This window comes from Pan paniscus, chromosome 21 (assembly GCF_029289425.2).
Source record: "Pan paniscus chromosome 21, NHGRI_mPanPan1-v2.0_pri, whole genome shotgun sequence".
Classification (NCBI taxonomy): Eukaryota; Metazoa; Chordata; class Mammalia; order Primates; family Hominidae; genus Pan; species Pan paniscus.
The window spans coordinates 19,635,874-19,650,589 of record NC_073270.2 but is presented as its reverse complement, the minus strand read 5'-3'; the positions used below and the strand labels follow the sequence as shown (position 1 = coordinate 19,650,589).

The following is a 14,716-nucleotide window of genomic DNA, read 5'->3' as shown; positions in this document are numbered from 1 at the left end:
TGGACTCTCTTCTGACCCACACTCCCTTTTCCTGACATCTCACTTCCAAGTACCATGCCATCAATTGTAAACTGGATAGACAGGCTCCCACCTGGACTCAGGAGCCTGTGTGGGCCAGTTAGAGAAGGCCCTCTTGCAAGAGGCTTATGTGAAAAGAAGTGTAGATATGCATAGAGAGAGGTCAGACGCATTGCATTTCTATGGACATCATCGTTATGCAGAAACAGAGCAGAATTTGTTTGATAATAAAGTGGTTTGTTGAGATTTAGGATTTTATTATTATTTATTTTTAGAAAAAAGAGAAAATTTACAAGATGCAAAGGTCTCACACAATACATTATCATTGATGATTGCTCTCTTGACACTTCAACACGGGCCCTGGCAATAAAAAGAACATGGACAGTGTGAGTGTATTGGAGAACCCCCGCCATGGACACGCAGAATACACCACAGTGGACTTGATGACAAATGATGCTGGGCCAGCCTGTTCCAAAAGCAAGCCAAGATGTGGTAGAAACCAACAAAGCCTTTCTGTGGGGGAGGCACGAGCGCATACCTTCTACCACATGCACACCCGCCCCCTGGCCCACCGGCAGTGCCCACTGCATCACTCCACCACAGCAACAACAGAAAACGATAAAACGGTCCTTTGGTGTTTTTTGCAGAGCTATTCAGGTTCCCAAATTCTTATTTCTGTCTTCCTCTTCATGTTTCAGTTCCAAATTCTTAAAGTAGTGTAGGTGCTTAGCATCTTGAATTTTTCAGGATCCAGTTCTGCCCAATGACACACTAAAAAGACCAAAGAAGACATGTTATTAAGAAGGATTCCAATGTTTGCCTTCAGATTCCATTAGCATAGGCATATAAGAGTAACTAAGCAGCTGAAGATATGTTTTCAAGCTCATACAGTGACACCAGCATCAGTGCATCACTTCACTGAAAAACCTGCCATGTTGCCATGTACAAACCCAAATACCTTCTCCTCAAAGAGTCTCCAGTTCATTAAAACTCCATTCTAGAGAACTTTGTTCACTTGTTTATCTGCTGACCTTCCCTCCACTATTGTCCTGTGACCCTGCCAAATCCCCCTCTGCGAGAAACACCCAAGAATGATCAATAAAAAAGAAAAAAGAAAAAAAAAAAAAAAAACTCCATTCTTAGAGCAAAAGACACCAAGGCAAATATCTGAACACACTTCTAAATGGCTTTTGCATCAAAGAGAAGTCACCAGGCAAAACAGAAAATACTTTGAAGTAAATGAAAACACAACATATCATAATTTGTTATATTCACCTAAGGCAGGGCTTAGAGGGAAATTCACAGCATTAAATGCTTATATGACAAAAGAAAAAGGTCATCAGATCAATAATCTGGGATTCTACCTTAAGAAATTGAAGAATAAAAGCAAAGCAAATCCAAAACAAGCAGAGAAGGAAGAGAATAATAAGGAGCAGAAACTGATGACATTTCAAACAGAAAAAGGCAAGAGAGAAAAAATAAAAATAAAAAGATCAATAAAATAGATAAGTCTCTGGTCAGACTTACCCAGAAAAGAGAGAAGACACAAATTATCAATATCAGGAATCAAAGAGGCAACATCAGTACAGACATTACAGACATTAAAAAGATAAAAGGAATATATCACAAGCAACTTCCGACTCACAAATTAGACAACATAGATGAAATGAACAAATTCCTAGAAAAGAGATATAAAAGCATGATTTCCAAATCATTTTAACAATGAGGGAGGTAGAGGGATGGGAGCTTAAGGAAATGCAGGGACAGGGAGGGAATAAACTAAATGCTTAGTCTTGCGACATTTTAAATACTACTCAAAGGATGCCTGGCTGTTTGGTACAGAAGTCCAAGTGTCTCAGGGTTTCCTTTTGTAATTCCGAGGCTATAACAAAAACCAGCTAGTATTGCCGAGATCTATGATGCATGCATTTGTCATCCAAAAGTTAAACTAAATCTAAAGCCTAACAGAGGAGTTTCTATTCCCTCAGATCTAGATTCTAATTGGAAGGACTTCAGTAAAAGCAAAAGATTTCAATACGAGTCAATATGCCATGGCAGTGCCACCTCCATGGATGTGCTTCCTGATACACTCAGTGCAGGCCACCTTCTTAAGAAAGGGTTGTATCACAAGCAGATGCTTCCATAGACTAACAGCCCTCATTCCCCTGCCCAGCTGGATAGCGAAGTCCCTGTGCACACATGAGAAAGGCAAGCTGGAACCACAGCTAGCCCATGCTCTGCAGCTCTGTCTGCCACCATATCCCCAAGGCCTACCCTCGTACACCCAAACCCACCTGTAAGAGTCCTGCACACCTTCCTAAGAAGTTTCTAAAAGACAACCAGTGGGTGGAGAACAGACAACATCATTCCTGGGGACCATATTACTTTCAGTTTTTAGCTATTAGAAACAACCCATTTGTTCTTATATTGTGTGGATGATGTTAACCCAAGTTACGGACCTGGGGACTATTCATACTTGTTTCCCTACCTTCAATACCAATAACTGAAATACTGTAATTGTTCCCCACATTGACCTTTGAGAAACTCCATCTTCTTGGCACAGATTAAAATCTTTGTTTTTGAACTTAAGATGAGCTTTGGAATCCTGGTTGAATGTATTTTTCTTTTACATTTACTTCAATTAAATATTCTACAATATTCTACATTTTTAATGCATTGGGATAATTTAGTCTTCAAATATTTGATGTGCAGATGGAAATTATAAAGCTCACAGTAAAAGAATGACCTAGAGAAATGTCAAAGATATTCTGTTAAATGATAAAAAACAGGTGACACTATATATATACAGTATGTCTCCAACTTTGTAAAGTTAGAGAAACAGATGTAGAATTACCTGTTTAGAAAAAGTATTCCAAAGCATTATGTTAATAATAATTATCAGAGGTGGAGCCAAGATGGCCAAATAGGAACAGCTCCAGTCCACACCTCCCAGTGTGAGCCACGCAGAAGACGAATGATTTCTGCATTTCCAACTCAGGTACAGGGTTCATCTCACTGGGGATTGCTGGACAGTGGATGCAGGACAGTAGCTGCAGCACACTGAGCAGGGCGAGGCATCGCCTCGCCTGGGAAGCGCAAGGGGTCAGGGAATTCCCTTTCCTAGCCAAGGAAAGGGGTGATAGACAGCACCTGGAAAATCGGGTCACTCCCACACTAATAATATGCTTTTCCAATGGTCTTAGCAAACGGCACACCAGGAGATTATATCGCGTGCCTGGCTCTGAGGGTCCTACGCCCACAGAGCCTCGCTCATTGCTAGCACAGCAGTCTGAGATCAAATTGCAAGGTGGCAGCAAGGCTGGGGGAGGGGCGCCCACCATTGCCGAGGCTTGAGTAGGCAAACAAAGCAGCCGGGAAGCTCGAACTGGGTGGAGCCCACCGCAGCTCAAGGAGGCCTGCCTGCCTCTGTAGACTCCACCTCTGGGGACAGGGCACAGACAAACAAAAGGCAGCAGAAACCTCTGCAGACTTAAATGTCCCTGTCTGACAGCTTTGAAGAGAGTAGTGGTTCTCCCAGCATGCAGCTTGAGATCTGAGAACGGACAGACTGCCTCCTCAAGTGGGTCCCTGACCCCTGAGTAGCCTAACTGGGAGGCACCGCACAGTAGGGGCAGACTAACACCTCACACGGCCGGGTACTCCTCTGAGACAAAACTTCCAGAGGAACGATCAGGCAGCAACATTTGCTGTTCACCAATATCCACTGTTCTGCAGCCTCCACTGCTGATAGCCAGGCAAACAGGGTCTGGAGTGGACCTCCAGCAAACTCCAACAGACCTGCAGCTGAGGGTCCTGACTATTAGAAGGAAAACAAACAAACAGAAAGGACATCCACACCAAAACCCTATCTGTACATCACCATCATCAAAGACCAAAGGTAGATAAAACCATAAAGATGAGGAAAACACAGAGTAGAAAAACTTAAAATTCTAAAAATCAGAGCGCTTCTCCTCCTCCAAAAGAATGCAGCTCCTCACCAGCAATGGAACAAAGCTGGACAGAGAATGACTTTGAGGAGTTGAGAGAAGAAGGCTTCAGATGATCAAACTACTCTGAGCTAAAGGAGGAAGTTCGAACCCATGGCAAAGAAGATAAAAACCTTGAAAAAAGATTAGACGAACGGCTAACTAGAATAACCAATGCAGAGAAGTCTTTAAAGGACCTGATGGAGCTGAAAACCACGACACGAGAACTATGTGACGAACGCATAAGCCTCAATAGCCAATTCAATCAACTGGAAGAAAGGGTATCACTGATGGAAGATCAAATGAATGAAATGAAACGAGAAGAGAAGTTTAGAGAAAAAAGAATAAAAAGAAATGAACAAAACCTCCAAGAAATATGGGACTATGTGAAAAGACCAAATCTACATCTGATTGGTGTACCTGAAAGTGACGGGGAGAATGGAACCAAGTTGGAAAACATGCTGCAGGATATTATCCAGGAGAACTTCCCCAATCTAGCAAGGCAGGCCAACATTCACATTCAGGAAATACAGAGAACGCCACAAAGATACTGCTCGAGAAGAGCAACTCCAAGACACATAATTGTCAGATTCACCAAAGTTGAAATGAAGGAAAAAATGTTAAGGGCAGCCAGAGAGAAAGGTCGGGTTACCCACAAAGGGAAGCCCATCAGACTAACAGCGGATCTCTCGGCAGAAACTCTACAAGCCAGAAGAGAGTGGGGGCCAATATTCAACATTCTTAAAGAAAAGAATTTTCAACTCAGAATTTCATATCCAGCCAAACTAAGCTTCATAAGTGAAGGAGAAATAAAATACTTTACAGACAAGCAAATGCTGAGAGATTGGTCACCACCAGGCCTGCCCTAAAAGAGCTCCTGAAGGAAGCACTAAACATGGAAAGGAACAAAGGTACCAGCCACTGCAAAAACATGCCAAATTGTAAAGACCATCAACGCTAGGAAGAAACTGCATCAACTAGCGAGCAAAATAACCAGCTAACATCATAATGACAGGATCAAATTCACACATAACAATATTAACCTTAAATGTGAATGGGCTAAATGCTCCAATTCAAAGACACAGACTGGCAAATTGGATAAAGAGTCAAGACCCATCAGTGTGCTGTATTCAGGAAACCCATCTCACGTGCAGAGACACACATATGCTCAAAATAAAAGGATGGAGGAAGATCTACCAAGCAAATGAAAAAACAAAAAAAGGCAGGGGTTGCAATCCTAGTCTCTGATAAAACACACTTTAAACCAACAAAGATCAAAAGAGACAAAGAAGGCCATTACATAATGGTAAAGAGATCATTTCAACAAGAAGAGCTAACTATCCTAAATATATATGCACCCAATACAGAAGCACCCAGATTCATAAAGCCACACAATAATAATGGGAGACTTTAACACCCCACTGTCAACGTTAGACAGATCAACGAGACAGAAAGTCAACAAGGATATACAGGAATTGAACTCAGCTCTGCACCAAGTGGACCTAATAGACATCTACAGAACTCTCCACCCCAAATCAACAGGATATACGTTCTTTTCAGCACCACACCACACCTATTCCAAAACTGACCACATAGTTGGAAGTAAAGCACTCCTCAGCAAATGTAAAAGAACAAATTACAACAAACTGTCTCTCAGACCACAGTGCAATCAAACTAGAACTCAGGATTCAGAAACTCACTCAAAACCGCTCAACTACATGGAAACTGAACAACCTGCTCCTGAATGACTGCTGGGTACACAAGGAAATGAAGGCAGAAGTAAAGATATTCTTTGAAACCAACGAGAACAAAGACACAACATACCAGAATCTCTGGGACACATTCAAAGCAGTAGAGGGAAATTTATACCACTAAATGCCCACAAGACAAAGCAGGAAAGATCCAAAATTGACACCCTAACATCACAATTCAAAGAACTAGAAAAGCAAGAGTAAACACATTCAAAAGCTAGCAGAAGGCAAGAAATAACTAAGATCAGAGCAGAACTGAAGGAAATAGAGACACAAAAAACCCTTCAAAAAATCAATGAATCCAGGAGCTGGTTTTTTGAAAAGATCAACAAAATTGATAGACTGCTAGCAAGATTAATAAAGAAGAAAAAAGAGAAGAATCAAATAGATGCAATAAAAAATGATAAAGAGGATATCACCACCGATCCCACAGAAATACAAACTACCATCAGAGAATACTATAAACACCTCCATGCAAATAAACTAGAAAATCTAGAAGAAATGGATAAATTCCTCGACACATACACCCTCCCAAGACTAAACCAGGAGGAAGTTGAATCTCTGAATAGACCAATAACAGGCTCTGAAATTGAGGCAATAATTAATAGCTTACCAACCAAAAAAAGTCCAGGACCAGATGGATTCACAGCTGAATCCTACCAGAGGTACAAGGAGGAGCTGGTACCATTCCTTCTGAAACTATTCCAATCAATAGAAAAAGAGGAAATCCTCCCTAACTCATTTTATGAGGCCAGCATCATCCTGATACCAAAGTCTGGCAGAGACACAACCAAAAAAGAGAATTTTAGACCAATATCCCTGATGAACATCGATGCAAAAATCTTCAATAAAATACTGGCAAACCAAGTCCAGCAGCACATCAAAAACTTATCCACCACGATCAAGTGGGCTTCATCCCTGGGACGCAAGGCTGGTTCAACAAACGCAAATCAGTAAACATAATCCAGCATATAAACAGAACCAACGACAAAAACCACATGATTATCTCAATAGATGCAGAACAGGCCTTTGACAAAATTCAACAGCCCTTCATGCTAAAAACGCTCAATAAATTAGGTATTGATGGGACATATCTCAAAATAATAAGAGCTATCTATGACAAACCCACAGCTAATATCATACTGAATGGGCAAAAACTGGAAGCACTCCCTTTGAAAACTGACACAAGACAGGGATGCCCTCTCTCACCACTCCTATTCAACATAGTGTTGAAAGTTCTGGCCAGGGCAATCAGGCAAGAGAAGGAAATAAAGGGTATTCAATTAGGAAAAGAGGAAGTCAAATTGTCCCTGTTTGCAGATGACATGAATTGTATATCTAGAAAACCCCATCATGTCAGCCCAAAATCTCCTTAAGCTGATAAGCAACTTCAGCAAAGTCTCTGGATACAAAATCAATGTGCAAAAATCACAAGCATTCTTATACACCAATAACAGACAAACAGAGAGCCAAATCATGAGTGAACTCCCATTCACAATTGCTTCAAAGAGAATAAAATACCTAGGAATCCAACTTACAAGGGATGTGAAGGACCTCTTCAAGGAGAACTACAAACCACTGCTCAATGAAATAAAAGAGGATAAAAACAAATGGAAGAACATTCCATGCTCATGGGTAGGAAGAATCAATATTGTGAAAATGGCCATACTGCCCAAGGTAATTTATAGATGCAATGCCAGCCCCATCAAGCTACCAATGACTTTCTTCACAGAATTGGAAAAAACTACTTTAAAGTTCATATGGAACCAAAAAAGAGCCCGCATTGCCAAGTCAATCCTAAGCCAAAAGAACAAAGCTGGAGGCATCACACTACCTGACTTCAAACTATACTACAAGGCTACAGTAACCAAAACAGCATGGTACTGGTACCAAAACGGAGATATAGACCAATGGAACAGAACAGAGTCCTCAGAAATAATACCACACATCTACAACTATCTGATCTTTGACAAAACTGACAAAAACAAGAAATGGGGAAAGGATTTCCTATTTAATAAATGGTGCTGGGAAAACTGGCTAGCCATATGTAGAAAGCTGAAACTGGATCCCTTCCTTATACCTTATACAAAATTAATTCAAGATGGATTAAAGACTTAAATGTTAGCCATAAAACCATAAAAACCCTAGAAGAAAACCTAGGCAATACAATTCAGGACATAGGCATGGGCAAGGACTTCATGTCTAAAACACCAAAAGCAATGGCAACAAAAGACAAAATTGACAAATGGGATCTAATTAAACTAAAGAGCTTCTGCACAGCAAAAGAAACTACCATCAGAGTGAACAGGCAACCTACAGAGTGGGAGAAAATTTTTGCAGTCTACTCATCTGACAAACGGCTAATATCCAGAATCTACAATGAACTTAAACAAATTTACAAGAAAAAACAAACAACCCCATCAAAAAGTGGGCGAAGGATATGAACAGACACTTCTCAAAAGAAGACATTTATGCAGCCAACAGACACATGAAAAAATGCTCATCATCACTGGCCATCAGAGAAATGCAAATCAAAACCACAATGAGATACCATCTCACACCAGTTAGAATGGTGATCATTCAAAAGTCAGGAAACGACAGGGGCTGGAGAGGATGTGGAGAAATAGGAACACTTTTACACTGTTGGTGGGACTGTAAACTAGTTCAACCATTGTGGAAGTCACTGTGGCGATTCCTCAGGGATCTAGAACTAGAAATACCATTTGACCCAGCCATCCCATTACTGGGTATATACCCAAAGGATTATAAAACATGCTGCTATAAAGACATATGCACACGTATGTTTATTGCGGCACTGTTCACAATAGTAAAGACTTGGAACCAACCCAAATGTCCAACAATGATAGACTGGATTAAGAAAATGTGGCACATATACACCATGGAATACTATGCAACCATAAAAAATGATGAGTTCATGTCCTTTGTAGGGACACGGATGAAGCTGGAAACCATCATTCTCAGCAAACTATCGCAAGGACAAAAAACCAAACACCGCATGTTCTCACTCATAGGTGGGAACTGAACAATGAGAACACATGGACACAGGAAGGGGAACATCACACACTGGGGCCTGTTGTGGGGTGGGGGGAGAGGGGAGGGATAGCATTAGGAGATATACCTAATGTTAAATGATGAGTTAACGGGTGCAGCATACCAACATGGCGCATGTATACATATGTAACAAACCTGCACGTTGTGCACATGGACCCTAAAACTTAAAGTATAATAAAAAAATAATAATCATCATAGAATGATAAGGTGACAGATGACTTTTATTTTCTTCTTCGGGTATTTTGGCATTTTTGATATTTTCTATGAGTGAGCATTAACTTTGTAATAAAAAAATGGCTTTCAAAAGAAATGTTATATGAGAAAGATGATTTAGGAATTTCTATTCCCTACTAGAGAAACACAGAACTGGAAGGGATCCTGAGAGGTTTTGGGCAATGGGTTCTTAAAGTTTTTAGGTAAACTTCCTAGGCATAAGAACTTTATAAAGCATCTAACCTGAAGGACAAACCATTAGGTATGCCTTTAGAATTAACTGTGCTACTACTGGGAACACTAATGGGCTGGCCTAATCATAAGATCAATGTTAGTATCATGAGTGATTTGTAAACTACATGCAAGAGATTTTTGGCCAGCAGTGGACACTGTTCCAGCTGAAAGCCACCGCCCACTACAATACATGGATTGGTCAATAGACGTTGCTCTCTATTTCTAGTCTCACTTGCTAAAGATGTCTCTTCCTATTTTCTTGAACTATAGAATAACCCAGGAGCCAGGTTACTGGCCACCAACTGGGAGTAGCTGGAGACCATGCAGCTCACATAGCTGGAAGCTTGAATGAGGAAGGTGGGAGTGAGCTATCTGTGAGGTCCATCTGCCAAATTAGAAGTGCTGAGCAGAAGTCCTGTTCAAGCTAAACACATGGTTCTCCAGAAAAGGGTGGACCATTGAGGCTTGAAATTCAGAAACCCTGGATAAGGGGTAATGTGCCTCCCTCTAAGAGCTACTGAAGGGATGATGTCTATTTCCAAATGCATGTGCGTCACATGAGCTACTGAGGGCAGACATGACCCAGAGGCTGGGGACACCTGACAGGCAGTAGTAAGAGGTGCCTGATAACTTAGCACCACAATTTCATAGTCTTATGAAAGAAGCTAGGGGAACCACCAGTTTCCTCCACCTGCTGTAGTAGTTCTCTTACTGCCGTCAACCACCAGGGACAGTGAGGAACATCTCCAGTGAGGCCAGACCAGGACCAGAAGAAAGGAAACCCTTCACAGCCCACATAAACACTGAAACCCTCAAAGACACTGACTTCCAACTGACCTGCTTCTGGCTTCAGGCCATTTAAGCAACCACAGGATGCAAGTGCTAGACAAAACACACACATGCCACAGATCTGTTCTCCAAATCACTGTTAAAAGGACCAAGATTTTTTTTTTTTACCTATTTATTTCAGGTCTTAGCTGGTAATCAAATCAGAATTCATTTACCTAGAAAGGTAAGGCTGTTCTATGCAAAAAACATGAGAGATGCTGGGAAGTTATCAATGCAGGCTTCACTCTGACCTTCTAGCACTGTTAGATTCCAGCAAGTTCCCTCCACTGAAGTGTCAAAAGATCCCCAGAATCGGAATCTCTTCCTTTGCTTGAGAGCTGATGGTCCTGACTTCACAGATAGAACATGAAAAGAATGATTTCCTAATTACGAATGGAAAGCTTAATGCAATGCAATAAAACAAGCATGGAGAAAAAATTGATGTTACCTGAAAGTGGTAGGAACAAACTTTGACAGCAATTGGCTTTTATTTTTTGGCTTTAACTTATTCTCCCATCTATTATTTCTCATGTATATTATACTTATTTATATATCAACATCTTTTTTTTTTTTTTTTTTTTGAGACAGAGTTTCACTTCATTGCCCAGGCTGGAGTGCAGTGGCGCGATCTCAGTTCACTGCAACCTCTGCCTCCTTGGTTCAAGCGATTCTCCTGTCTCAGCCTCCTGAGTAGCTAGGATTACAGGCGTACACTACCACACCTGGCTAATTTTTGTATTTTTTGTAGAGACAGGGTTTCACCATGTTGGGCAGGCTGATCTTGAACTCCTGACCTCAGGTGATCCACCCGCCTCGGCCTCCCAAAATGCTGGGATTACAGGCATGAGCCACCACACCCAGCCAATGTCAGTCTTATAGTACTTAAAGTGATTCAGATGACAGTATCAAAATCATAACTTGATCCCTACAGGTTGGTGCTGTTTAGTTGAATTTTCTGCAATGATAGAATAGCAGCCACTAGCTGTATGTAGCTAGTGAGGACTTGAAATATGGCTACTGAGACTGAGAAGGTGAATTTTAAATTTTATTTAATTTTAATTTACATCTCAATAGCCACATGCAGTTAGTAGCTACTGTATTAGATGGCACACTCTAAATTATTTGTAAGCCTGGCTCTGCACCTTAGCAATAGACAGAATCACTAATCATGGCCAGTTATTTTCTAATAAATAAGGTAATGGCCAATTTATTTTCTAATAAATAAGGTAATGGAGGTGGAAGCCTGGGCATAGAGAAAATCCAGTCCCACTACTAGTAAAGTAACATAACATGCTACTCTGCATCAGTGAGGAAGCAAACCAACCTCATGGATAATAAAAAACCAGAATGACACTTAAGGTTTGGGAACAGTAACCTCCAGGTAAGAAGAAGAAGAATGGGGCAGACAAAAATATTTGAATAGATATTACTTAAAATGTCCCAAATGTACTGAAAGCCATACAGTTACAGATTCAAGGTCAGCGGACCCAAAAAGATCCCCAGAATCAGACTGGGACTATGATACAGATGTTGGAATTATCAGACAGGGAACTTTTTAAAACTATGATTAATATGTTAAGGGCTCTAATGAAAAAGTAAACAATATGCAAGAACAGATGGGTAATGTAAGCAGAGAGACGGAAACTCCAAGAAAGAAACAAAAGGAAATAATAGAAATCAGAAACACTGTAACAGAAATGAAGAATGCCTTTGATGGGCTCATGAATAAACTGGACACAGCCAAGGAAGAATCAGTGAGCTCAAAGATAGGTCATTACAAACTTTCCCAACCAAAAACAAAGAGAAAAAGAATGAGAAAAAAAGAACAGACTATCCAAGACTGTAGAGCAATTGCAAAAGATGTACCATATATATAATTGGAATACCAAAAGGAGAAGAGAGAACAGAGAGGAAATTGTGAATGAAGCTAGAGGTATTGAAGTATTAATGGCCAAGAGCTTTCCAAACTTAATGACAGACATCAAATCACAGATCCAAGAAGCTCAGAAAATACCAAGCAAGAACCACACCTAGGCACGTCATATCCATACTGCGGAAAACCAAAGACAAAATTTTGAAGAAGCTGGGGGCTGGGGGTGGGGTAAGGAGAACCCACCTTACCTATAGAGCAATAAGAATGAGAATTACAGAGGACTTCTCATAAGAAACTGCAAACAAGGAGAGAGAGGAATAAAAATTTAAGTATTGAAAACATTTAAATATTTCTTTTTCTCTCATGCCTTGGAAACTCAAAGCTGCTCCTCTAGGGCTGTGAGGCTCCTAGGGCTCTTTGTGTTTTTAAAGAAAGGCAAATTAAAAAACAACAACAACAACAACAACAACAAAAAACTACAAGTCTAGAAGTCTATACCAGCAAAATTATCCTTCAAAAACAAAGTAAAGGCCGGCCATGGTGGCTCACTCCTGTAATCCCAGCACTTTGGGAGGCTGAGGTGTGTGGATCACTTGCGGCCAGCAGTTCAAAAGCAACCTGGCCAACATGTTAAAACCCTATCTCTACAAAAAATACAAAAAATTAGCCAGGCATGTTGGTGCATGCCTTTAATCTCAGCTACTAGGGAGGCTGAGGCACAAGAATCGCTTGAACCTGGGAGGTGGAGGATGCAGTGAGCAGGGATTGCACCACTGCACTCCAGCCTGGGTGACAGAGTGAATGAGACTCCACCTCAAAAAAAAAAAAAGACTATTTAAGTTAATGATAGTGACAATGTATTAGGTGAGTATCACATATGTAAAGTGAAATGAATGATAGCAATGTCACTGGGAATATGCTGTTGTTATAAGGTGCCTGTTACAGGTAAAGTGGTAGAGTGTCATTCAAGGTGGACTTAGACTAGTTAAAAATGTATATTGTAAACTCCAGGGCAACCACTAAAAAAATTGTTTTAAGTTAAAAAAAGATAAAAACACTACCCAGAGACACAGCTAGTTTTATACCATGAAATACCAGCACATGGACATGAGAATGTGGTACGAATGTTGATACAGGGAAGCAAAGTGAAGCTCAGAGAATGAAAGGAGTCCTACCTTATATGGCGAAAAGATCAGTGAAAAGGGATTGAATACCTTTTCAACAGAAAACACACACCCACACACACACACACACACTCGGCTGCTGTAGCTCATTAGGAAGAAGTGTGCTCAGCCAGGACACATCTTACTATTCAGACAAAGGTCACACTGAAAAAGCAAACAGATGGCAGCTTCCAAAACACTTTCTTGTTTGGTTTCAAGTGTGTTGCCATTTGAGGACAGAAATGTGGGGTGCCGGTCAGGAGCACACTCCTCTCACACCCTAATTACAGCAGCTAAGTCAATACTCAAATGAGGTAATACTTGACCCTGCAATCAAATCAGAAACCACATTATTTTAGTGAGAGGTGGCCCTAGTGCCTTTAGCAGTGGCCAGAAAGGAGAAATAATAGAGCTGCATCCTCACAGAAAACCTCAACTCCTCCCAGCAAGGTGAGAGAGCCCGAAGGATTGAGACAGAGGACAAAAACACAGTTAATTTTAGCAGTTTCATGTCCACTTGGTAAAATAAGAAGCAACATTTGCAATGTGACAGAGAAATGTCAAGGCCCTGGAAATGTCCTCTGAACCATGAAGGATTTTGAATCATTTTCAAAGAAAAATATGCCCAAGATCATGCAGTTTCTCATTCAATTTTCTTTTGCCTTTTCTTTCTCTCTCGTGCCTTGGAAACTCAAAGCTGCTCCCCTTAGGGCCTGCCAGATTCCCTAGGGCTCTTTCTGTTTTTAAAGAAAAGCAAATGAAAAGTGCTACTCCCTTCATAGTGAGGGGGCTGCTGTTGTTCTGGGGAACAAAACAAATGTCAGGGTCACCTTCTGTCTGTCACCATTTAATCCAGCTCTCATAGATATCTGAATATTTGGTGGTGATTTTGTGGCCTACTGGGATGACAAATTTCATCAGAAGGGGCAACAAAACCCACGGGCAACAAAAAACCCCAAATATATCATTGGAATACCAGCTGTCACTTGGTTCTGGTCCCGTTTAGGATCTTCAAATCCAGGAACATGGCTAAATTCTCGGAAGCAGGAGCACCCAGCCCCACTCTGGTCCTCGGCTAGTTGTGGGCGGCTCTGAAGGACTCCTCTCTGCCTGGACATCTGTCCCTGCCTGACACCGTCACTGCTGACCCTGATGTAAAGAAGAACTGGATGCCTATGGTAAACCATCAATAAATGGTTTTCCTTGTGCGCTTTGTCCAAAACCCAGACAGTACCATATACATCAGTATAAACAAAACGTGGCCTCTGTCTTTCATGGGCCGATCTAAACTTGTTCATGAGCCTCCATGCGCTGAGTAGCAATAGGGGGGTTCCTGATCATACAGAGGCTCCATTTCACCTTAATGTCAACAGTACTCTGGGTCCTCAGTGTCCTCTGTGGCAGGGTGGTTGGTGCAGCTCAGCACCTGGGCCCTGACACTGCACCACTGAGGGACGGTGGGCTACTTGAAGTTTGGTGTCTCTTGCTCAGGGACCCAAGGCCCTCTCTGGCTGACCTGGCCTCGTCTCAGTTCTCACCAGCATATCTCACTCAGTCTCAGGTGTCATTAATGACAGA

General features: G+C 41.3%; 1 protein-coding gene across 1 annotated transcript in view; it reads right to left on the bottom strand.

Annotated features, from left to right (window-relative positions):
- Window positions 1-251: 251 nt before the first annotated feature.
- Window positions 252-14,716, bottom strand: part of DTD1 (D-aminoacyl-tRNA deacylase 1) — a 171,087-nt gene continuing 156,622 nt past the window's right edge. The window contains exon 6 of the mRNA XM_034946911.3: window positions 252-789. The gene's annotated coding sequence lies outside the window, so the exon portion shown is untranslated. The remainder of the gene's footprint in view (window positions 790-14,716) is intronic.